This window comes from Phalacrocorax aristotelis, chromosome 1 (genome assembly GCF_949628215.1).
Source record: "Phalacrocorax aristotelis chromosome 1, bGulAri2.1, whole genome shotgun sequence".
In the NCBI taxonomy this organism is placed as follows: Eukaryota; Metazoa; Chordata; class Aves; order Suliformes; family Phalacrocoracidae; genus Phalacrocorax; species Phalacrocorax aristotelis.
In genome coordinates this window covers 188,188,643-188,213,478 of record NC_134276.1, presented here as the reverse complement: position 1 = coordinate 188,213,478, position 24,836 = coordinate 188,188,643, and the positions used below count along the sequence as shown (strand labels likewise).

At 36.4% G+C, this 24,836-nt stretch overlaps 2 protein-coding genes across 5 annotated transcripts in view; one reads left to right on the top strand and one right to left on the bottom strand.

The window, feature by feature from the left end:
* Positions 1 to 5,758, bottom strand: part of LRRN3 (leucine rich repeat neuronal 3) — a 41,690-nt gene extending 35,932 nt beyond the window's left edge. For 2 of the 3 annotated variants that reach the window (XM_075081056.1, XM_075081054.1), the window contains exon 1: positions 1,603 to 5,758. The gene's annotated coding sequence lies outside the window, so the exon portion shown is untranslated. Of the gene's footprint in view, positions 1 to 525; positions 648 to 1,602 lie in introns of all 3 variants that reach the window. The other variant, XM_075081055.1, reaches the window with a different exon arrangement.
* IMMP2L (inner mitochondrial membrane peptidase subunit 2) overlaps positions 1 to 24,836 on the top strand; it is a 483,378-nt gene that overhangs the window by 242,932 nt on the left and 215,610 nt on the right. The gene's annotated exons all lie outside the window — the stretch shown is intronic.

The window sequence follows — 24,836 nt, the reverse complement described above, 5'->3', positions numbered from 1 at the left end:
GCAAGCTTGCCAATAGCAGGAGCTAATGTTTCAATACCTTTCATTTTGTAGTCTGAAAAGGAAACCTCTTCTTAAGCTCATTCATTTTCCAGAGGGAATATTGAATGCTGTGGCATATCGTCAGAGCTGCTTTATTGTCACCATTTACAAAGGTCACCTGAATTAATTGACTTCTTCCCATACCTATTGTTAAGCTACCCGTTTCCTGACATTTATGGAAAGGTGGCAGGCTTACAGGCATTGGCTATCTGTTGATGGTTGTTTCGCAATGTTTGTTTCTCAAAACACAGTAACTCTAAAATTACAAGGAAATAATTGCATCGCTGCAAAGGAACAGATGCTTTATGATGTTCTCCAACATGTACAGTAGTGAGGGGGTGGGGGGAGAAAAGGGGTAGGAGAAATAATCTAAATACTGAACTGTTTTTAATACAGACATAGTATTCTAAAAAGCAAACAAAAGCATGCAGGAAGATTTAGATTTTTTTTTTTTCTCCACTTTGAAGCACACATTAGATAGCTAACCTGTCTTTTTCATGGTGTAAGTAAAATCTCTCTGGCTTTCACTGATGCATGAATCGCAGATCCATGCTGATGGACTTTACTGAATGTTTTTTCATCTGAAGGGATACTGAGGTACTGTTACACTGCATGAAAGAAATGACATACACATGCATAAACACAAACACAGTAGGCAATAATAATGCTAGCATGGAATTTCATGTAGAATAAATTGGTTAAATAGAAAATCACTGTCTTTTTTCTAGCCTGCTGCATTTACTGCCCTCTTTATCCCCCTATGTTGGGTTCTTCTGTTTCTGAACAGCAGTACTGGGCAAAAACTCCAACTAGACATGTGAAGATAAAGACATGGAAAGCAAAGACAAACAGTTCTGAGCCTTCCTTTACTAAAAGAGACAAAGCTTTTATAGTGATGGATTTGAACAGTCTCCTTACACGAAAATATACTTTAGAGGCACCCTGCTGCGATCCTGTTAATTACCAAAGAAGATTAGAACTCTTCTGCTTAATGCGATCCTTTTTACCTAACGTGTCTGTTCCAGCTGCATCAGTAATCAGACATTCACACTGTCCCTTCTGACTGGAAAGGGGACGTTTTTAAGCGAAGTCATTTGCCACAATCCTTAAGATGTAGCCTGGCAGAAATTCAATAACTGTTTGTGATATGCTCATTCAGCCTCGCTGCTCAGTGATTTTTAGGTCCTGACATAAACAACATTTCCCTTAATCCTAGCACTGGAGAGAAGAAAGGAGGCTGTCCTGTATCTTGTTTTATTGGTTTCAAAACACAGAGCAACTGTGTAATTTGATTTTGCATCTGAAACATCAGGGGAAATGTTCTCCCGTTACAATTTTTTATCCTTTGATGTTCTTTCAAGCTAAAAAATGAACAAACCTGATACTCTTGCAAGCATATTTAGGGTTATCTCAGGCACAAAAAGCAAATTGCATTTGCATTTCCATTCAGAAAGTAAAATGTGAAAATATGCTAATAAAATAACTTCACAAAAAGAAGAAAGGGGAAAGAGTTGCACATTAAAATAAAAGTCAAGATAAAATTGAAAATAAAGATCAACTTACCCTATGATAAGAGTAGTTTCAGATCTGGAGGAGTTCTTGCATCTCGGTAATTTTGATTCCTTAGTTCAGGTAGCCACATACTTGTATTAAAGCCAGAGTCAGAATAGGTGTGCATTCATGTATGTGTGTGTGTGAGTTGGTGTGCGTGCGTCTAACAGTATATAATACAAAGATGTATCTATTGATATCCTACAACATGAGAGACTCTCTGTGCTGCCAGCTGAGATCCCTTACGTTTGCCAGAGCGCTGTTGCTGCCTGGCTGGCTGAGGCTCGCAATCCAGCGGAGAGAGGCGGGGGGGGGAAGAGAGAGGGATGCTCGCTAGCTCTTCTTATTTCTCCTTGTTTCCATGGTGGTTAGTGGTGCATCGTTCACCCGCTCGGTTGTCACACTGACATGGTGCTGCCTGCTCAGTGGTCATTAATAACTGAGCCCCTTCCACTCCCCAGAGAGGAGCCAATGCTTCGGCGTGCCCAGATGCCGCGTAGTACGCGCGGCTGCGCCAGCCTGGTTGGCCGTGGGAAGCTGTCTGTTACGTGACACTGCTGCTTCGGGTACGGATACACGAAACAAGCCTTTGCACGCTTCCACAGATCTCTTCCGATTTGTGGGAGTTACACGGCATGTTTTGTGTTTGTACAGAACAGCTCGGGAGGTTTAAATCCCTTTTTTTTTTTTTCCTTTTAAAAGCTGTATAAGGATGTTATCTGTGTTCAGAACAACTGATTAGAGATCACCGAAGTTCTGCAAAGGCTGCTGTAGTTCAGAGCATACTGCATGTTGAAACCATTCAAGAAAAAAGCTCGTGTGTCGTGTCCCCCCCTCCCAGTTTTGCTGCTTTTTTTTGTAGTTTAGGAATATATTTTTCATACTCCTTTTCCAAATGGTATAAAATATTAAATTTTATTACATACAGTTATCAGTAGAACGTAAGAGCGGTTAAACATCTTTCTGAGAAATAAAAATTCAGAATAAACTGAGGAAAGGGTTGGTTAAATAAAGTCAGTTTCTTTCAATCTTTGTCTACTTTACTCTCTCTTTTATGGCCATCTAATTATATAAACAAAAGGCTGCACAGATTTTTCCTTCCCTTCCTTTCTCTTCCCTTTCTTTCTCCCTTCTCCCCTTGTGCCGTAATCTTTGGTGAAGAATTTTTTTTTTTATCCTATTTGTTATGTATCTGTGGACAAAGGGCATGGAAACTATAAAGGTTTTAAAACTTGAAAAATAATTCACAAATTTTTTTTCAAGTTAAGGGAAGTATACACTGAAATATATCCTAGATATACAAAAAAATGAATGAGATAGTTTTTGTTAGGAAAAGGGTTTTTTAAAATATACATACTGTTTTATATAAAGGAAATAACTTTGTAACAGAAGATGAACAATAGCGAAATACAAAGAGTTGGTTATCAACAGGTCAAAAGGAAGAAAATGTTGGATATCTTGCATGAATTTGGTACGACAGCCCTGACTGAGGCAGGCCACCCTCTAGTGGATTAAAGCGAAATGTGGTTCTGATTTCACACTCTTCTACTTTGTTTGAAGAAAGGCTCAGAGTCCTGTCTAATAATAGCATGAAAAATTTCTGAAGATTAGCAAACAATGTAAATTAATGTACTTTTTGCAACAGCAATAGCACCAAAATTCTATTATCAAATGTTTACTATTTTATGAATACTATATATCATTTTGATTCACTTTGAGTCTGAGATTGTGGACTGCATTATTTTTGTTTTTATTCTGTAAGAAAATGATTTTACACTTGATAAAATCACTTATTATGAAAAATGAATTAAAGTTAATACCAACTTCTTGAATAAATTTCAGTTTGTTATAATTGGTTAGGAAAAATTTGCAAAACCAATCCTATTTGAGTTACTGGTACGTACATTGTTGTGGCTGTAATAAAGCAGTTTTTCCCCCTTCTGCCTCAAATTTTTGAATCCCGCATTTAAACTAAGTACAGGGAGCAATGGTTTACATTTTTAAAAGATGTCTGCTGTTCAATTTTCATATAACTGAGCAGGACCTCCTCATATATGAAATAATGGCATTTAAGTGACAGACTGCAAATACGTTAAATACTCTAGGGTGGGAGGAGGGCCAAGTGGCCCTTCCGTTTTCTCCCATTCTCTTACTAAGGGCAATACAGTTTTTTTTTTTTCCTAATGTGAGTTAAAGAAGTATAACAAAAATGGTTGGGGCTGACCCATCTTTTGTTACTTTTCAAGTCTTCTGGCCTCAGGTTGGGACAGGGAAAATCTCAGGCCAGAAAGATGTCACATCACCTTTCTGTAGCTTCAGGGCTCGTTGGTGAAACTTTGTCTCTCCTTGGCCACACAAGGAGGCTCTTAGAGCCTCGGATAGTACTTAATGTTCACCAGCATGAGCTGCAAATACAAACCATTGTAAACTTCCCGAAGTAAACTTATGAGCCTTCCCTGCTGCCCAACATAAGGGCCCATGTCTGATGGGGGAGTGCTCAGGATGTGTTAAGAAAGCACAACCAAAATCCAGAAAAGTGAGACTGCTAGCCCCCTGAGGAAACATGGAAATCCTTCCTGATCCCAGCCATGTGGTTAGTCACAAACGATCCCAAAACAAAAGATGTAAACCTGTGCTACAGGGGTGGAACAGTGGGTGGAGTAAAAGAGAATAAATTTCCAAAAAGTTTGGGCAAATTAAAAAAAGAAAAAAGTTATGTTAAAGCCAACTGAATACTGCTATTTCTCTTACCTCAATCAATGGTGAAACAGAAGATCTGGGAAAAAGAGAATAGGTAGGGGCTACCATTGCCCTAGATGAAAGCTTTCTTGGGTTTTGCCCCTAACCTCACATACTCACTGTTCGTTCAAAATCTGGCTTTCTAGTTAACATGAGACACATGCAAAAACATATTTGATGATTTGACATGTGAAATTAAGATTATAAAAGTGCTTCATTTTGGTTGATTGGTATGGACTGCGTAATTAGGAGGCTAAATAATTAAATCAGCTAAAGTACACTTGCATAAAGAAAGTGAGTTCTTCTGATAGACTTCATATGCAATTAAAGTACCTCCTTGATAGGCATACATTTACATATTAGTTAAAATGTTATTATATCATAATAAATTCTGTTTCATAAAAAAAGTGAAATAATTGAATTTTTTAATTTAGCTAATGCTAAAGAATATTTTTTGTCAACCTATCTGCAGGAGAAAAATATCTTTTATAACCAATACAATTACGATGACTAAGGTTCATTAAGTTATTTTCCTGCTGATTTCACTATGATGCTTGGTGGTTTTAAGATAGCAATTGTAATCTATTTCACCAGAATCATATATATAGTTTATTAGGTTACAGGGTTGAAAAAAAATATCTCAGACTCATAGAGAGATGATGAAAATAAGGTAGGCTAACTGCAGGTATTTATTTAGTACACATTTTATCTGATTACTGAGTGTACATGAAAATAAACTAAGTAATTATTTGTTTGTATTGGACAATTAATATGATACTGTAGTTATTACAATACAGTGGTTCTATGCCTGCATTTTTCTCAAAATTGAAAGAGGATTTAAAAACTTTTTCATTTTTTCATTACATAGAAAGGCGGAGCCTCCTTGGGCTTTAATATTCTGTATGCTTCTTGTGGTTCAGGGAGTTAACCATGACCTTTTATAGTATTTTTAGTCTCTGAGAACACACCTGCGTTTAGAATGCAGCACGTATAGTTAAAACCTGAAATAAATACCATGCAGTTAAAGTAGAAAACTGTCATGGTTTAACTCCAGCTAGCAAATAGCACCACACAGCTGCACCCTCACTCCCCCCATGCCCCAGTGGGATGGGGGAGAGAATATGAAGAGTGAAAGTGAGAAAACTTGTAGGTTGAGATAAGAACAGTTTAATAATTGAAACAAAAAATACTAATACTAATACTAAATGTAATGATTAGGGAAACGAGACAGAGAAGTGAAACCCAGGGGAAAAAAAAAAAAGTGATGAAACCTCTCAACACCAGCCAGCCAGTCCCTGAGCTGCAATTGCTGCCAACTACCCCAAGCTTATATACTGAGCATGACGTCATATGGTATGGAATATCCCTTTGGCCAGTTTGGATCAAGTGTCTTGGCTGTGCCCCCACCCCTCCCAGCTTCTTGTGCACCCAGCAGAGCATGGGAAGATGAAAAGTCCTTGACTAGTGTAAGCACTGCTCAGCAACAACTAACACATCACTGTGTTATCAACATTAGTCTCATACTAAATCCAAAACACAGCACTGTACCAGCTATTAGGAAGAAAATTAACTCTATTCTGGCTGAAAGCAGGACAAAAATCCACAAGTATTAGATTTAAATTCTAAGATGACACATTTTTTGTCAGAAATTGGCAATTAAAAAAAAAATATTTCTAAGTGTTATCCATACAGATTATGTCGAAGTGTAAAAGAGCAGACACTTACTGAATAGTTTTGTCGTGTATGACTACCTGTGCCCCGTCTTGGTTTCTGATGCACCATAACTAAAGGAAACATATAACATAAATGAAGAGGGTGAGTGGTGGTTCTTTGCACTTTCCTCTTGTAGCCCTTAGATTAAAAAAGAAAGGCACTGGTGTCTGACAGATTAATTTTCACCAGTTCTGCAAAGCATAGCCTCAGTGTGTTTTCCGTGTGAGGTGTGGGGAGGTATTCCTTTCTGAATGAAGGTCCAGAATTGCTCAGATTCAAGGAAATCTGTCTTGTAACTTCATCAGGTATTAATTGACTTATTAAGTGTAAGCAGTTGTCTTTGAGTGATTTTGCTGGAATAGTGAAAAAGTGCCACCACTTCGTGTAATCCCATTCTGCCAGTATTTTCAGTACAATGTTATGATGTGCGTTTTTAGATATTATGGCAACTAACTATTGACATTCTCCTAAGGGCTATGCTTCCATATAGACAAGAAGTAACTTTTATTAATGTGGATCCCTCTGAAATTGAATCATTTTTTCAAGGATAAGCAAAAGCAACATTTCTAGCTCTAGTTTTTGTCTTTTTTGAAGATGAAAGGCTTGTTGCCAACAATGAGTTCAAGTTTCTAAATACAGTTGTACTTCATAATGGGAAGTGTTATGCTCAGATTACTTAACCTGCTACCAACTTTATTTTATCAGATCTCAGAGTTAGTGTTGATAGGATAGAGATAAAGCAGATCGAAACAAATCTAGGCCAGGAACCTATAAAGGATTTCACATAAGGAAAAAAGTTCACATGTATACAAAGCACCAGTTACTTCATTAAAAGCTATGTAGGTCGTAGGCGCTACATGATTTAGCAAGATCTGGAACTGCGTAGTAATAGGAGATGTATAGTGAAGACAAAATCGATCATGTGTCATGGGGATGAATGAAAGCAGTGGTGATGAGCTGATGCTTATCTTGGTGATCAAGGAGATTTTGCATATTCCAGCAAATTCACGTATTCATGTAGCAATTGTGTGCTACAAAACAGAAAGGACAAGATCCCAGGCAAGAGCTATAGTCTCTTTCCTCATTATACCTCCCAGAGCTATAGTCAGCTTTCCTCAGGAATGGCCTGAGGTCTGAAAAATCTTAACATGGTTTATACCTATTGAATCTAACTCAAGAGTGATATCTAAGCTCTTCTAATTTTCATCCCTGGCTCTATTTTAATAGGCAAAAATCTCTGGTGTACCAGCATCTGCTGAAGGCTGGAACTGAGTCACACATAGCAACTACAACCTTGCTATGCCACGTGGGAAACTTAATGAGGATGGAGTAGTGAGAAGCAGCTAGAGAATCTTTACGTGCAGCTGGATTAGATAGAGGAAATATGGGATCTTTAAAGAGGTTATCAAGCTCTGTGTATGTCTTCAATTTTAAAACTGATTTCACCTCAATATGTTTATGTCTTAATTGTGGTGACATCTCAGTTTTTGTAACCTATAGTAATTGGATATAATTTATTGGGATCTTCTCAGTGGTAGACCTTTAAGACTGAGATGCCCTTGTTGATTTCATAAGGATCTGCTTGTGGCTCATGGGACCCGGTATGCACATGGGATATACTTTTTACTATATCTATATTTATATATATGTTTATATACACATATAAATATTTATCTCTTTGATTTAATCTGTATCTGAGGTTGATGAAGAAAATGGTGGCAGTGATAATTTGAATATAGGGCCTTGAATTTTCATTCCAATTTTGACTTGTTATAATTCTTATGGGTGGTGATAAATCTTGGACTTTCTGTCTTTATAGAGAGGATTTTTTCTATTTGTTTGCTCGTAACTGTTTTCCTTTCTATGGAGAATTAACTGAATTTTTATCTGAAACAGATTTACCCTTTTTCTGTTAACACTGTGCGGTGTGGCAAATAGTACATGATCAGAGAGAGGGAACCTCCTTCTCCCACTAATAATTTTTAATTTAGCCACTTTCCCTGATAATGTCACATTTATTTTTTTAAGTATATATGGCAAGCCTCAGTGTGTTTCTCATGGGCAGAACTTCACACTTGTATTTCTCTTTTTTTTTTGATGAACCTAAACAAAAACTATTTTTTTTACATTTTATTGTGGTTTAATATTAAAAAATGGATGGACAACAATAGTAATTCTAGAGTATTTGCTTTTCATAACTATTTACATGAAAGCTATGTTGCTGATTTAGAAATCTGTACAAACAGAGTCACTAAGCTAAATATTAGAACTAGAACATCATTTTGCTTTTATTTACTTTTACTCTGAGATTAAAAGAAGTGTCATAGTAATTTTCCCATGCTATCAATAGCATCCTCAAACTGTGGTCATGGGTAATTTTTATGAAGCTGTCTTGGTGTTGACAAGGAACGCACGGATATTGTGCAGTGTGTGTTCAGATATGGTTACCTAATGATAGTTTAAATCAAATACACTAAACTATTGGAGTGTGATGGGTACCTACGTGAAGTTCTTAGTAGTTTAGTTACACAATTTCATTTTTTTCAACTTGCAGATCTAGAAAATTAATTAAAAGGTCACTGGAACTTACAACACCCTTACTGATTAAAAACTAAACTATTCAATTAGGAATGCAGTAAATGTTTCCCCTCTCCTCTGTAATTTGACTGCCAAAAAATCATGGGTGCACGTTAGGTATTTTTATTTAAATGTAAAGTTATCTTTACATTAATAAGTTGGGGGTAGAAAGGATCATGCACATAATGACTTACTGGAGGAGGAGCTGTTTCAGAGGCTTTCGCATAGTTCCCATTACTAAGGAAACCACTTATTTTGTCTGGGCATGTTTTGAATAGATCTCTCATTTGAAGTCTGGTGCTCAAACACTGAGGATTGCATTATAGCACTGAGAAAGAGGCAAAGTAAACAAAAGAGGCTTAAAACCACTGCATCTTTAAGGAATACAGACTGAGTGTATTACATGCTTATGAAAGTGTACACATCTGTTTGTATTTGAGAGGTTATATATATGCATTTTGGTTGGTTTTTTCCTACTAAAACCAAAATGAAAGTATTAATAAGTAAAACAGACAGCAGATGTTCTGTCCTGCACTTTGCATCCGTGTACCATTTAGATAGTATCAAATATGAGTACTCATTTTCATTATTAGATTGAAATAGAAAGAAGTGCCTTTCCAATGATAATGGCTAAAACAAGGCTGCGAGGATGGCAATGTATTCAGCAGTTGACTAAACCTTTGCTTGGAAACTGAGTCCATTTTGGCAAAATTCCTAGCTTAAGTTTAATACATGACTGCAAATACTCACCCAAAGATACTTGCATTATATTGGGGCCAGCACATTCTCCCCACATGAACAGCACATGTATTCTGTGCTGACCAAGCACTTATATCAACTATTAGCAATTGAATTAAAACCTCCACTACTAGCAATTGTGTATGCTCAACCGGTATGCTCAGAAACAAAAGGTTGCCTTAGTACAGCCAGATGAATCTGGTTTGAGGGGATATGTTTTTAAAGTATAAGTATTTAAATAACTTGGAACTGATTCCAAACTATTCCTTAAAGATCAGAATTGTTCACAAAAAAGCTGGAAGTGTCAAAGAGATACAAAAATCTAACAAATTGCCAGAGAGCTTTAGGGAAATTAGGTATCTGGCTAATAAGTATTCTTATTCAGCATGTCCAATATATGAATTTGTTTACCAGTTAGTTTTTCTGTCAAACAGGGTAGAAAACGAAGACAAAGATTGAAATTCTCATTTTTAGGGCCTACAAACCCCATGACTCTGTAGGGTCATGTGACAATAAAAACAGTACTACAGAAAGTTAGTTTCACTTGAAAATAGAAATACATTCTATATTCTGTGTGTGTTAATGCCAATTTATTTTGAAATGAAGAGTCTTAAGTCATCAGCAGTTGATACCTGATATGTCTGATGAATAATTATTCTTAATATACGTTGCATAGTTCATGAACCATTTTGGGTGATGGGATTACTTGTAAAGCTAATATGCTTTGAAGGGATTTATGTGTGTGTTTGTGTGCACAATTAATGAGCAGCCAGTCTCATATAGATTTTCTTCTTTAACTCCTTGACTGTTAAATGAGAGGGAGAATGACAGCTGTGGTAAAGCTGACATGTCCTTGGCTTGACTTAGTTGGATGCTTTTGGGTGAAATAAAATAAATGTCTTTAGATTACATAGAGATATCAGAACTCATTTGTCTCAGCTAAGAAATATCAATTTTTAATATTCCAGAGTATTTGTGTTGTTTCAATCCTGTACTGGTTATGTTTGCTTTCTACCGTCTCATTGCACGGATTCACAACATGTCTGAAGGTACACTAAAAGCATTGCTATTCATTATCCTTAAATTTATGCTCACAGCAAAGAAATAAGGTCTTCAGGGCTTGGTAATACTGACAATTTCCTTTACGATGTAACTAGTATGTTTCCACAAAAATGCATTCAGCCTCCAACTCTCATCAGTATTATCACAAAAGATTAAACCAATATTTTTTTATAAAATAACTGGTACAGGTGCTCTCAGAAAAAGCTAGCACCTGTTTTGATACAAGAGTGTCAGTTTACCTGGTGAGGACCAGGACCATGTGATACTGAGAAGCAATTAAGCGTTAATGATTGAGTTTGTAATTCTACTTACCAGAGAAGAAGAATGAACATTTTTTAATAACTTAATTCAAATATATGGGTAAAAAATACAGTATAAAATGCAGTAGATAATATAAATAATAGTTTAGTGACAAGTACATTTTATTATGACATCACTGTGAGAAGGAGGCAAAGGGAGGACAAGTGGAGGAGGGGAGTTTTCCCACGATAAGCAGCTCAGAGGAACATAGGAATATCATTCAGAAGGGCTGTTTGAACTTTAATAATAGAAATGGGATTACACTCTAAGTAGTCTATGATGAAAGGTCATTTAGAGCCAATAACATGCAATTCTGCTGTAAGTTGTGGGCTTATTACTTAGAAATTACTGAGGAGGAGAACATGTCTATTTTACTGGTTGCTCCAGAAGTATGAGCTGACAGCATGGCACAGCTGTGAAAAAAAGCAAATATGGTCCTAGGAGGCACCAGGAAAGTTATTCCAGAAGCGATCAGGAATTAGTACCACTTTGGACACCTCATTTAGAATAATTCATTCAGTTGTGGTTTTGTGCTTGAACAAAGAAGTGAACTCAAACTGGAACACATGCAATTAAATACTATTCAGATGAGAGCAGAGCCCATAGTACGGAGGGGTTTATAAAACCTTGCCTTGTCTAGCGTAGGAGAGTCGGGGAGAAAATAAGATTCCTGCCGATAAGTACATCCTGCTGGTACACAATGAGGTAAAACTAGCAGAAGAACAAAATGTGTAAGTGACTTTTTTTTTTCTTCATGTTTGAGTCATCAAATCCTGGGACAAGTTTCCACTGGAAATACTTTGGGTAGAAAACCAAAACCAAGAGCAAACCGGAACCATCATGACTCAGATGAAACCAACCACTAACAAAAACCCAACCAACCAACCAAAAACCCTATTTAAAGATACTGATTGGTATATTTATAAATGAGGCTGGTTTGCAAATAGCTGACTTCATGCCTACAGAAGAAGGAGCTAGGCTTAGTATTTTAGGAAGATCTTTCCAGTCCTTTTTTGCTTATCAAAGATAAACCCTACTTAGCAGATTTCTGTGTAAATCCAGCACCCATCTCTATATTCTAAATTCTATGAAACTGTTTTTGATACTTTTGAATATTTGCAAGCATGGGAATTTCTAACTCTCCAACCAGTGGGAATAAACCAGGTCTTTTCAATATTTACCCCAGCAAGTATGAATAAAGCAAATATAAGTTTAGTAATTTACATTTACTTAACATTATAAAAGAGTGGTTTGGCTACCTGTACATGCTAATAGTTAAGTGACACTGCAAAAAGTTCAGAAGAAAAAAGGAAACTAATATCCATATTACAGTCTTTGATTTCTACTTCTATAGATGGTTCTGGAAACAGTAATCCCCTTTATAATATTCTCTAAAACAAATTGTCATCCAAAGGCCTTAAGTTTTACCCAAAGTTTTATTCCCATCTGTGACTTTGATCACTAAATAGAAGCCTCACTCTGTTGTTCAGGTAATATTTTTCAGTATCTTCCGCTGGGTTGTTGGTTTTTTTTTTTTCTTTCTTTCTTCTTTTTTTATTTTTTTTGTTACTGTGACAGATAATCTATGTTCAGCTACAGGAAAGTCACAAAAAGCCCTATATGCACAAAAAATGCATATAAGCGTCCCTATCATCTTATATGCAAAATCCAAATGCCCCCAGATTGCCTGACTTTTTTTAGTGTGATCTTTTAGCAAGCTTAATTTTGCTGACATCTACTTCTTCTATAAGTAGCTGTAAGAAATAGCTGTAATAAATCCACTTTTTAGATACATTTGTGTTTCTTCCTTGGGCCTTATCTTTAGCTAATAGGGCACCTATATGTTCAGCCATCTCCTGAAGTGGCTTTAATAGGCAGATACATTAACTAATTTCATATTTTCCTGCAGAGAGATATTCATCAAGGTAACAAACTTGATGATGGAAGAATGTATTTTTCTCATTACTGCTAATTCGAATGTTATGCCAAATAGGCTTTCAGGAACCGGAACACAGATAGTTATGGCCTTAATGAAATAGTAATAACATTCAAACTGGAAACCCAACAGGTTAAAATGCCTGGGCTGAAGAGGGAGAAATCAAACTGCTGATTCATTCCCATATTTTCCTAACTGTACTCTCAGGCCACATATTTTTATCATGGCTGCTGTTATGTCAAATGGAGAATATTGAACTGAACATAAAGGAGACTCAATATTGCCATTTACAAATGTGCCTCAAGAGTAACCTAAATGGTGAATAATTTGGTATGTCAGGCAGGAGCACTAACTTTTGACCAAGAGAGAAGATTCTAGTAATTCCATTAATTCCACTAACCCCTCCTGAGACTGTCCCCGTCCTGGGTGTGAGTGCAGCTACTTTTGGAGAGAAGCCAAACTCTTCATAGCTGCCTACACTGCATTTCAAAGCCTTTAATTGAATATTCCTAAGTGAGCTAACTATAAATTACCTTAGGCTTTGAATCTCACTTTCCACTGATTCATCTTCCCTGTGCCCAGTCTTTCCCTCCTTTTTGTGGTTGTGCAAAGAACATGCAATTGGGTTCTCCCACCTCACTCCTAATTTTGAAAAAAAAGCAGTTTGCCTTTCTTTTCTCAGAAGTCTTCGCTGCTGACTGCTCAGGTCTTTGTCCTTGCTAGCTTCTGTCCAGAGGGATGGAGATTTCAGTCCTCTGCTTCCTTTTCAAGGTGTTATGCATCAGCCACTTTCAAGGGTGTCAGAGGGAAGGCTGGCCCTTGCTGCTTGTTTGGGATCTATTCCTTCCTTTGTTGCAGAGACTCCTGTATTCTTGATTTAAAAACCCCTCTGAAGTGGTCCACTTTAGTAGGGCTCATCACCTGACCAATCTAAAACCAGGGCAGAGTTGTCAGCCCAAGACCTGGTTCATAGACTCTGCTTATGTGGATTTCCCTTCTTTCCAGTGCAGACTGTGCATGGGGCAGGCAGTAGGATCACTTATGGATAGGATAAGTACTGCCTGATCAACATCTGCCTCCTCGCTGTAATACTTCTGGAGTCAGCTGCTGCAACCCCATTTCTCAGTTTAAACTGTGGGAAGGTGAAATCATGGGTGCAGTCTATTTTTCTTCTTTCTGGTGGAAGGAAGGGGCAGAAACAGGTGCAGCACGGCATATATTTCATGGGTAAATGCTTTGAAAGCTTGTAAAGCAAATAAATTGAAAGGTCAGTATTCTGGCTTGGATGAACTGGTGAGAGAAGCTTTTACTTTGCATATGCCAGTATGACCTTTTCCATGCCCAACATCAGCATAACTGTACTCCAAGGATTCTAGGGTGTTGATGGCACCAAATATCCAGTGTATCACTATGCAGATTTTCCTACTGCTCTTCCTTGAATAAATTTTGGCTCTATAAAGCGTGAAGATCTATGTTCAGAATTCACTAAAACCTATTTAAATATTTATTTATAAATTAGGCTGACATCTTTGGTATATTTATGGTCAACACCTATTTCTGTGTTTTAAATAAATGCTTTGCAAATTGCTTTTTTTTTTTTAAGTTAGTCTAAAATTTTATGATCTTGGCTAAGGGGAAGAGCAATATGAATTATTATTCTTATTCTTTACAGTTTTTATGGTTCTTCTGAGTCAACCTAAATGACAAAGGCTTTTCAGTGCTGTTCCAAACAACAAATTAGGCCTTATTTTTTTTCTTAACACACAAATCACTAAAGTGTTAAGATGTACTAATTAACTGGCTTCAACACAGAGCAACAGGCAGGGTCCAAAAAGGTCCAAAATTTAAAATCAAGTGTCCCAACACACAAGCTGTCTCTTGCACAGGTTTGTAACTGTGAATTACTACCTTTGCCTGTATTAGTTTGAGCATAAATGTGTCACAACCTTTAAATAGTATGATTAATCAACCCTTTCAGAAGAGCTGCAGTATTAGAGAGCTCTATAATACATGGCAAATCTTTTTGTTCTGAGAACCATACTTCTATTATTTCACCTGTGTGTAAACCCTGTGAATATTAAAATCTTCGTAGGCTTTTTAAAGGTTTTAAAGAAAGAGAGAAACTGCTTTTAAACAATGAAAGGCTATAGGTCTTTATTTTTGAAAGCAGTCAATAGTCTCTATAAACACATACCTCACCTTTAATACCACATAATTCCGTATTTCAGTAGTTAGTGGGATAATGCACTGACTCTCTAAAGAGCTTGTGGAAATAAAACATTTAGCAACAGCAACTTGGGGCTTATTTGGTAACTAATTTGCAGTAGTTTATTGATAACATCTCAAGGAAGCATGGAATCATTCTCACTTTCATTGACAAACCATTCCCAAACATGCTTATATGGAATGAGATAGATGTTGTAATAAAATGTTTTACATTATGAGGTTCAGAATTAAAGTTTTGCAGAGAGAAATTTACTAGTGGTTTGCCTGAAGCCATGAAAAATGTGAAATGGTGGCTTTCATGTTAACAATTACTGCATATGCCATGGTCACTTTTCCAAGGTCTATTGTAAACTCTACTTTTACTTGGAAAATAAATTACCCCTAAGCTAAAACAAATAATGGTGAGCAACATATGTAAGTGAAAACCCAGGTAAAGTGTTGGTTTTGTTGAAGAAAGTTTTGTGAATTACTGATTTCAGTGTGGTTTTAGCAATATTAGCACAAAGCTATTCCAGAAAGAGGAAGAGAGGAAAGAACTTATTTTTGACATATGCAGCTCATTAACAGTTAATTTACTGTATATATTCCTGGATGGAGTTTGCCATAACACTGTTTTTGCATGTCCCTCTGTCTGGCTTTCTGTGTGTGTGCGCATATGCATTTCTAGTGAATTTGGTTTTAGGTAACACAAGTGTATCTGCAGATGGGATGATCCCATCTTCCGTCTGCTTTTAGCCTGTGTTGGACAAAAGCCATTAGATGAACCTTAGGCCTGACTCTAGTTTCAAATCCTTTTTGGCTAAGATAGTCTGCTGTTTAGTTTTTCTGCTTCCACGGTGTACCTTAGAATCATAGAGTGGTTTGGGTTGGAAGGGACCTTTAGAGAACATCTAGTCCAACCCCTCTGCAGTGAGCAGGGACATCTTCAACTAGATCAGGTTGCTCAGAGCCCCATCCAGCTGACCTTGAATGTTTCTAGGGATGGGGCATCTACCACCTCTCTGGGCAACCTGTGCCAGTGTTTCACCACCCTCATTGTAAAAATTTTTTTCCTTATATCCAGTCTAAACCTACCCTACTTTAGTTGAAAACCATTACCCCTTGTCCTGTCACAACAGGCCTTGCTAAAGAGTTCATCCCCATCCTTCCTGTAGTCTCCCTTTAAGTTCTGAAAGGCTGCAATGAGGTTATCGCATGAGCTTGTTTCCAGTGACTTGTGAACTTAAGTCAGACACTCGACTGTGTTATTCATCTGCATACTTTTATATATATGTATGTAAACAAATTTCATATAGTGTAAAACATGTATATATATAAATTAATATAAGTAATTTTTAGATTTATGCATATTAGAGCATGTCTTCATTCCTGAAAAAGCAGGTCTCTAAGCTGGCTCCAAGCAGTGGTAAAGGCAAGCAACACAGCACACCACCATGTAAAAGTATGTCCAAAAGAGGGTTTTGAAAACACTTAATTAGCCTAATTCTAATTAGCTTGAAAGGAAGACCATACTAATCGAGTAATACGGCTCTGAGTTTCAATCATGGCTCTCTACAAAGTACAAGGTGCTTTGGGATTAAATTCCAATGTGATATGAACTTCTTTTTCCTAGGCATATAAACTAACAAAATTTCCGGCTGTTTCATGTTGCTGTTCACTTATCAGAATAAGAAAAGGGCCATCGGCCTAATGGGCAAAAGAAAGAAAATGATATTGTTTTGCATGATGGATGATTATTTCTCTTGATTCTAAATCTTTTAATTTTAAAAATTGGCTGATTAAATACTTACTTTAAGTTTAGGATTTCCGTCTATCTGTAGTGCTGCTTACATTGTTCGTTAATAATGACGTTTTCATATTTGTTTTTAAATATACTATAGAAAAAAAGACACTGTTCGACAAGCAGAGCACAAATATGCCACCTTTGCACAAAACAAAGTAGCTTAAGTATCAGGCTTATGACTAATAGCATCAACCTGCTTATGAATCCAAAATCCATGTTTCATTCATTTCATGTGATTTTTTATAGCCTTCACCCTGTTTATAACATCTCTTCAAGCAGTTACAGTTTTTTCCTGTTGTTTTGTGTATTATTGACTTTCAAAATACAAAATTCCTTTTGAAATAATTTGTTTGAGACAGATACGTTCTAGCTGTCTTTCCATTTCCAACCTTACTTTTATGTCAGAACACTGAGATGCTATATTTAGTGTGGTGAAAAGGCTATTCTTCAAACTTGGAAGATTTCTTGAAAAAGGGTGATTTGGGGCAACTTCCTTTGTCAATCTGGTCAGTTAAACCTTTCTTTAATTTTTAACGCAGTGGAGAAAAATCTACCTTTGCCCATTGCAGACAGTTTTGAAACTGTCCTCATTTCACTTATGTTTCTTATTACAGTTCATTTCCTCATGTAAAATTTGATACCATATTATCCTACATCCGACTTTCAAGTTTTCTGGATCATCAGATGGATTACGAGAGTAGTCTTTTTGTGTCTTTTCTGTTTTGTTCATCTGTTTGAAACATAGCCATGTTTTTTTAATATGCTTTACAAAATTTTGTCCAAACAAATAAATGTGTCTAAACATATGTAGAAAATGTTATTTCCAGTACTATTCTGAAGATTTCTTGAAATGCACATTGCTTTGTTTTAAAGAGATTTTTATAACTTCTCTCTCTTTGTGCTCTATACCTTGTGCACAAAAAGTAAATGCTTCATGTAGCATCAAGAATTTACTGGAAGTGTAATTAATGTGATTAAACTAATACAGTTAAAAGTGAGAGAGATAAAGTACGACTACAGGGCAATGCATTCAGATAGGTTGCATACTGATGGATATTACACAAAATCTTTAAGCAGATGAATTCAATCTTTTCTGTAAAATGGCAGTATTTTATGATGGTATAATAGTCACTGCATATCAGATATCTAATTCCTGGTATGTTTTTATTTCTAATCCTAGAAATGTCTTTTGGTTAACACGTCAACATGTGACCAACAGCACTGGTTTTAGTACTATATTTTTGATGTCTTAAGAATGTCTTTGTAGAAAGATTTAATTTACATTGAAATAATAGGTTGTGATAAAGAGCTCTAAGGGGTAAGTTGCATACTAATATCTGAATTATTTACAAAAATGTGAAAAACTAGTAAAAACAAAATTATGCAATATATTTTCTAGCTGATGCTAGAGTTTATTCCAGAATTCTTACTGTGTAACTTATAAAATTTATTTTCAAAAGAAATTAAAGAAAGAGCTACAATATTAGCTGAGAACGCTAATTGAATATGCTATATATAGATATATAAAAAAGAGAATCTGATTCCTAAACCCAGAACACATTCAGTATAGACAAATAATTTGGAATTTACAGAATCAAATGCTCAAAGTGTGGCACTATATTAGAAAGCAGCCTTGTGCTTATTTTCTTAGAACAATGGACAAATAAATAGGATAGTAAACCTTTTCTTCTTTCTGGCCCTACTTGGAGTTCACAGCTAAGATGAACAATGGATAGCACCGCTGAGAGTATGTAAAGCAGGTGAATAGTTAGGAAATGTAAAAGATGAAAAGCGTGCTGAAGCACATAAAGTTACCCTAGCTGAGAATTTTAGGATGTTTTAATTGACTTCTGTCTTCAGTTAGTATTTCTACATTGTCAGCATTTAAACTTCAGGTCTGAAACCTTGATTTCTTGGCCTCCTCCCCACAATGAGTTATTTTTTTAAGGTGAATAAAAAGATTTTGTTTATTTTCAGAAAACAATTAAGTAACCGTGAGCAGAAAGCACCTCAGAATAGAATATAAAAGTTGCAGTGCTTAACTGGAGTTTCAAATCAGCAAAAGTGCTGAAAATATTTTAAATTGCAATGGAAAAACAACAACATTTTCATTGGAAAAACTTCTCTCGATTGCTATTTGCCCAATTACCTCCAGCAGCAATTGTAGTCCGTATGCTCCACAAAGGTAGAATGCTGCCATTAAAATAGAAATAAAAATGTATCTTTTCATAAGGATGTTAGGTGGCTCAGGAGCAGATAAATTTGTGAAGCCTTAATCCTAGAATTCATTTCATAGATTCACAACAATGCTTTGCACATAATAGAAGACTAGATTAGAAGCACAACAAATGTGTCTGCCAGGTTGACTAAACTAACTTTTTTACTTCTGTGAGTTTCGTCCCTTACCTTCCCCCTCATTACTGTTTTATCTGTCGTCTGCTCCTGTATTAGTATTTGGTACATATTGTCTGTTCTTGTCATTTCTTCCAAGTAAAGAAAATTTATGTGCAGGCTAAGAATATGGTTCGGTCCTTCTAATACTTATTTTGAAAAGAAAAGTTAAAAGTAACTATTCTTCTTCATGTGTTTATCAGTTTTAAAGAAGTACCGATTGGAGTTTGCAAAGTGTACAAATTCTGGCCTTCAAGAAAACACCACTTACTTTCTTAAAGAACTTTTCTATATGGCCAAAAGGTTAATTGAGTCAGAACCTGTTCTCTATTCTCAGGTCACGTAATAACTGTGGGACGTTTTCTCAACTGCTACCCTGGAGATAAATATAGAGTTTGTTTCACAGGTCATCTCTCTCTCCTGCCTTCTGTCCTCATTAAAGTTTCATGGCTTTTTAAGGCAGAAGTTTGTCTTTATACAAATAAGTAATTAAGTCATAAATATTTGGACAAGACACCTTATTTAATGATGTATTTCTATACCAGGAAGTATGCCTACACTCTAATACAACAAGATGGTGAATGACTATTTTAGTGCTGCAGGGTGATGACCCAGTATATTTCTTCTTCTCTTTTGGGCTGCTTCTGAAGGAAGGGCATCATTTTCCCCAGACTTTTCTAACTGACCCACTGGGCAATCAAAATTACCATGAGCTCACATTGTGGAATTTGACTGAGGTAATGATTTAAATCTTCCCAACATCTAAATATATTTCAAACATTTAAATTGTCATATTGTTTTTGACGCTGAGTAGCGTTCCACCTGGTTTATAGTCAGCAACTCAAAACCATCACTTAGTTATTCTTTATTAATACTACTAATTATTAGTTTGTATTAAAAGTCTATAGATAAAACAGCTGAAAAGGAGAAGTGATGCAAAAGGAAAGAGCTGCATAGCTCTGCCTTCATGCCTCTCTCCTCATTGCTGAGTGTGCCCGTCACACAGCGTATCTGAATACAGTCACTCAGTGTGTTTCAGGCAGTTGTTTGCTCTAAAGTTGGTGCAAGCAGTTCACAAAAGGGCTGAACAATGCCCAGAGTAGGAGTGTGTAGCTCAGAGTGGGGAAGAGGAAGAGTAATCATAGAGAAAACGACAAGGAGAAAAAGATCTGTTTCTCTGAGAGCAGCAAGCTCTTTCCAGTCTGGTACTGGGCTGTAAAACCTTTCAGGTTAACCTGCTGGCTGCAGCCGTTCCAGCCCTCTGCCATCAGCAGCTGCATTCCCCAGCCCCTCCATGGGTTTTCCTCCTCGCTCAGCCCTGTCAGCGTGTGGATATTTGATACCGGCAACAGGTGAATCGTGGTCTACTTCCTGAGCATCCTGAAGCAGTGCAATGAGTGTTGGATCCAACAAGTGCTGGAGCCAGGAAAAGATAAGGTCTAATAGCCTAAGATCATGGCAATCAGCTGTTAGACAGGCTGAGGCTAGTGAAGAACTGCAGGGTAATGCCTTTGGAAAAGGCTGACGCGTCTGCCGGTTACATTGCTCTTGAAAAAAGCATATCCTCCTTTCCTGGGTTTGTTTTCACCCTGATGTTAACTGTTGGCAGAAGAACTTGTATGAAATACTGTATAGGGGAGCTGGTACGGCTGAAAACCTCCCATTTTTTCCCCCTCTTGGATTAGTTTAATCCAGATCAGTGCTACTGCTGAAAGAAATTTGAACTGAACTGTGGCTTAACTTGGAGACAATAGGAAATATTTCTCTGAGTATAAAAATAAAGGAGAAGATGGGAAAGGCAGATCAGGAAAGTCAGAGAAGCAAGAGTGAGTGAAACAGAATTGTGTAGTACAAAGTCTAATTAGGAACTAATAAGATTTTTCTGTTATAAGCTGGGAGTTATAATTGAAAGTGTCAGAGGAAGAGAGAGATCTGGCTTTATTAGTCTCAGGGTGACTAAAGCTATAAATGTGACATGGCAATGAAAAAAGTCAAGTGTAAAGATATATCAGGATACATTACAGCATTTTTAGGAGTAAAAAGAAAATATTAAAGGCAATGTACACAGAACTAGCAGGATCTCATCTGGAATTCTGTTTGTAGTTTTGGTCACTTGTGATCGAAACATGAATTCTAAAAGGAAGAGATGCAAGATGGGTAGCTAAAGTTGGGGAAATAGAGACTCTGTCTTACATAGGTATTATAAAAAAATCTCATTATTTTTTCTTGCAGAATAAATAATGTCTGTTTGTTCTCCTCAAAGAGAAAAGCACTGACAGAACGAGAATGTCTGTTTAAGCCCTAGAACAATGTTAGCAGAAGAGCAAATGTGTATCTGCTGGCAGTGATGACTTATTTTGTAGAAATGAGAGACAATAACCATCTGGGAGTGAGATTCCAGGGTTGGTTCTTTGTACTAGTTTTAGGAAGCAACTTGACCATTTTGTCTCATGGTGTATACATAATACATAATTGTAAAAGCTGGAAACTAGACTTAGAAATCAAAAGGCTCTTTCTTTCTAAATTAAAAAAATTTAATGTTCCCCCCCCAGTACCAGAAATGCTGGAGAGTAGATGTAAAGTGGGAGGAATGAGGAACATGTCACTTTAATTAGAGGAAAGCAACTGGTTATACTTCTAATTATTATATTTAGTGAGACTGAGGTTTATTTCCTAAGACATGAAAGACAGATTTTCTGAGTGGAAGTTGTATATTACAGCAATTCCTCTCTTAAGTCTTCAAAGCACAAAAAGTCAAGCTATATGAGGGTATGTATAATGAGAAATAGTCTTCTTTAAGGGCTGTAAACAAATAAAAAGATTAAATTTGTTCGGTAGCTCATATCTGTTTCAATTAATAATAACAGTTACACTAAAAAAAAAGGTGGAAATGCATGTTCCCTTTGATATCTTTTGCTTTACTTAACTCAAAAATGAGTCCTTTCTATGGTTTATTACAGAATATTTTTGCATTGTTGATAGAGATGTTGGCATTTTTCTGTTAGAAGAAAGATGAGATAGTAGTGACCACTGAATGGCTTCCTCCCTAAGATAAGTATTTGGACTGTTGCTTTCAGAGAAGAGACCAGCATAAAGAACGTATATATGAAAACCATATATTCCTCTAAAAGCTTCCTTAGAAAGGCAAAGACGCCTTTGCATGCATTTCAGTTTCCACCAAACCGTGCGTACTCTAAGGTTTTATTTATAATAAAAATATGCTTCTCACAATCATTTTTTAAAAATATACACTCATTCCAACATGCATCACTGCATCCTCATCAGTCCAGCCTTGCAGAGAACAGTCTGTACCAAGTTCGTTCCTAGTCAACTTCAGGTGTGACTGTCAATGCGTATGAAAATAATGAATTCCTATAGTTGCTAAATACATCCTGCTCTTTTTTCTCTCAAATGTTAGAGAAGTTGAATGCACCAGTTCTCTAAGCACTCCATTTTTGTGCACAAATGCATGTTTTTATCTGGCCCTAACTCCACAAAGCACTTAGGCTCAATTCAAGAAAGTATTCCTAGCCAAGAGAGCCCTTTAGCATATGCTTAAATGCTTTGCTGAAGCACGGCCAGTCAGAGCAGACTGCCAACATTTCATGTCATGAGCAATAGTCTACTCTTTCTCACTTTCATCTACCTTCGCTGCAGCTGATAGGTTTGCTTAATGCAGTTACTGCTACAAATCTAGCATGCAGTTAGGAGTCTTACAAAGCAGCCACTTTAATGCATAAGCTGTTTAGCTCAGGGGCCCCAGTCCTCATTTTGGACCTCTATGGTTACATAGTAATAGTCGTCTAGCTAGTAATATAAAATATCTTTAAAGTGTGTAGGTATAATGTGGCTGGTGACAAAGGCTGTTTAAATGTTTTTCCCTTGCTACAGTTCATTTAAATTTGTAAAATTAATATTTTATTAGAGCTGTCTTTCTGTGTTTAAAATATATTTCGGCAGCATAGTGAAGTTTGTGAAGAGCATTATTTTATGATAAGCATTCAAAACCTCTGAGCTAATTGTTTAATTAAACATCAATGCTGGCCAATGTTGTGTCTCTGGAGGTTAGACAGAGAGGGGGGTCCATTCCAGAGCGAGGGCTGACTAACAGTTCCCTAGTGGGAATGAAAGGTAATATTGACTATAATGTTTGTGTATAATATAATAAAGCCTTTGTATACATTTTAAAGGATTGTTTATGACCACAGAAGTGCAAATATAGCTGTGGAAAGAGGCTTAAGGTGTGGTCTTGACAAAAATTTGGTCTGAGTAATATTTGTGTAGTATTCCTCCTTGATTTTGAAAGTGCTGTCAGTACTAGGCCTGTCACTATTGATCGTTAAAGAGATTTTGGTTCATTAGATTAAAAAGCTAAAGCTATGTTACGTAAGAAATGCAAATTAATTAGTAGTTTGTTAATAATGATTTGTTTTAATTCTCTTTCTCACTTGTGAACATTCTCTTCCTTATTTCTCTCAAAATATAGTATACTAGAATAGGTGAAAAAATGAGTATTCACAATAGCATGGCTTTCTTACCTTTTAAATTTTCTAACTGTTGTTGAGTATGCTGTACGATGTGTAAGTAGCATTTAATCCTAACTGCAATGTTCTCATTAACAGTAGGTAGGGGATAAAGATAGTGATATTAATTTCAAGACAATCTAATAGATATGGACTTGATTAGGACATGTGGGTTCAGTGTCTTCGCGATGTTTTTTCTATATGGTGTCTCCTTTTCCTTTAGGCCTGATCTGTTGAAGTACTGTAGATATAACATTATTGACCGTGATGTGCCAGAAATCATAACAGTAACAACAAAATAATTGAATTTTGTCCTTATTTGTCAGAAACAGCCCACAAAACCACTCTACATGTTCAAGATTAAAAAAGTGGGACTCGTGCAGGAGCCACAATTTGTGTATATTATATGGCAGTCTTCAGAGCTTCTTACTACTATAAATCTCTTTCCCTCATTCCTCAGTTCCTTCTGCTTCCAGACACTCACAGTTTTCCATGATCTTGCTGCTGCAGTATTTGGCCTTCCTTGTGTCGACATTTCCTAGCATAGGGTCTTATGATTTTACTCATTTTTACTCTTCTAATGTTACTATTACTATTTAGATTGAGAACTTTTCATTCTTGGTCTCCTGTAAAACACCAGAAAGGCCATTTTGGCCATCATATTAACCCATTGACTTTACTCCATAAATTCATATGATACATTGCCATAAAGTGTTCTGCTAATACTGATCGACCCTAACAGAAAATGTAGAACACCAATGATTTGGCTCATCCTTAAGCGTTACACTCTGTCAAATAATTTTGTTATGTGTATGTGAGAAAGCAATATTCTAATAGAAATAAAAGCTAAAGCTCTCAGCTTTTGTCATAATAGCTGCCTATTTTATTGGAATTGAAGTCTGATTTAGCTTCAGGAATGCTGGCCTATATATCTTTGACCAGCAGTGTGAGAAAGGGGTCTCAAATGAATACTAAATTTGTTGTAGAATGTCTGCACAACTTACACGTGTAAAATTTTATAGTGATGTTTTCATTAGTTGTCTTTCTTTTGAAAGTAAAACTACTGGAAATTGCTTGTGACTGGGTATACATCGTGAATTAGAAAGGACATGAATTTAATCTCTCATAGAGGCAGCTGTGTCTGATATTTTAATATGGTTTTGAAGAGAAACAGAGGAAAGCTAATTAATGTGTTTATGTAAAATCTACAGATTACAGTGTTTAGCCACAGTCAGTTCTTCTTTACCATGGAGGGAAA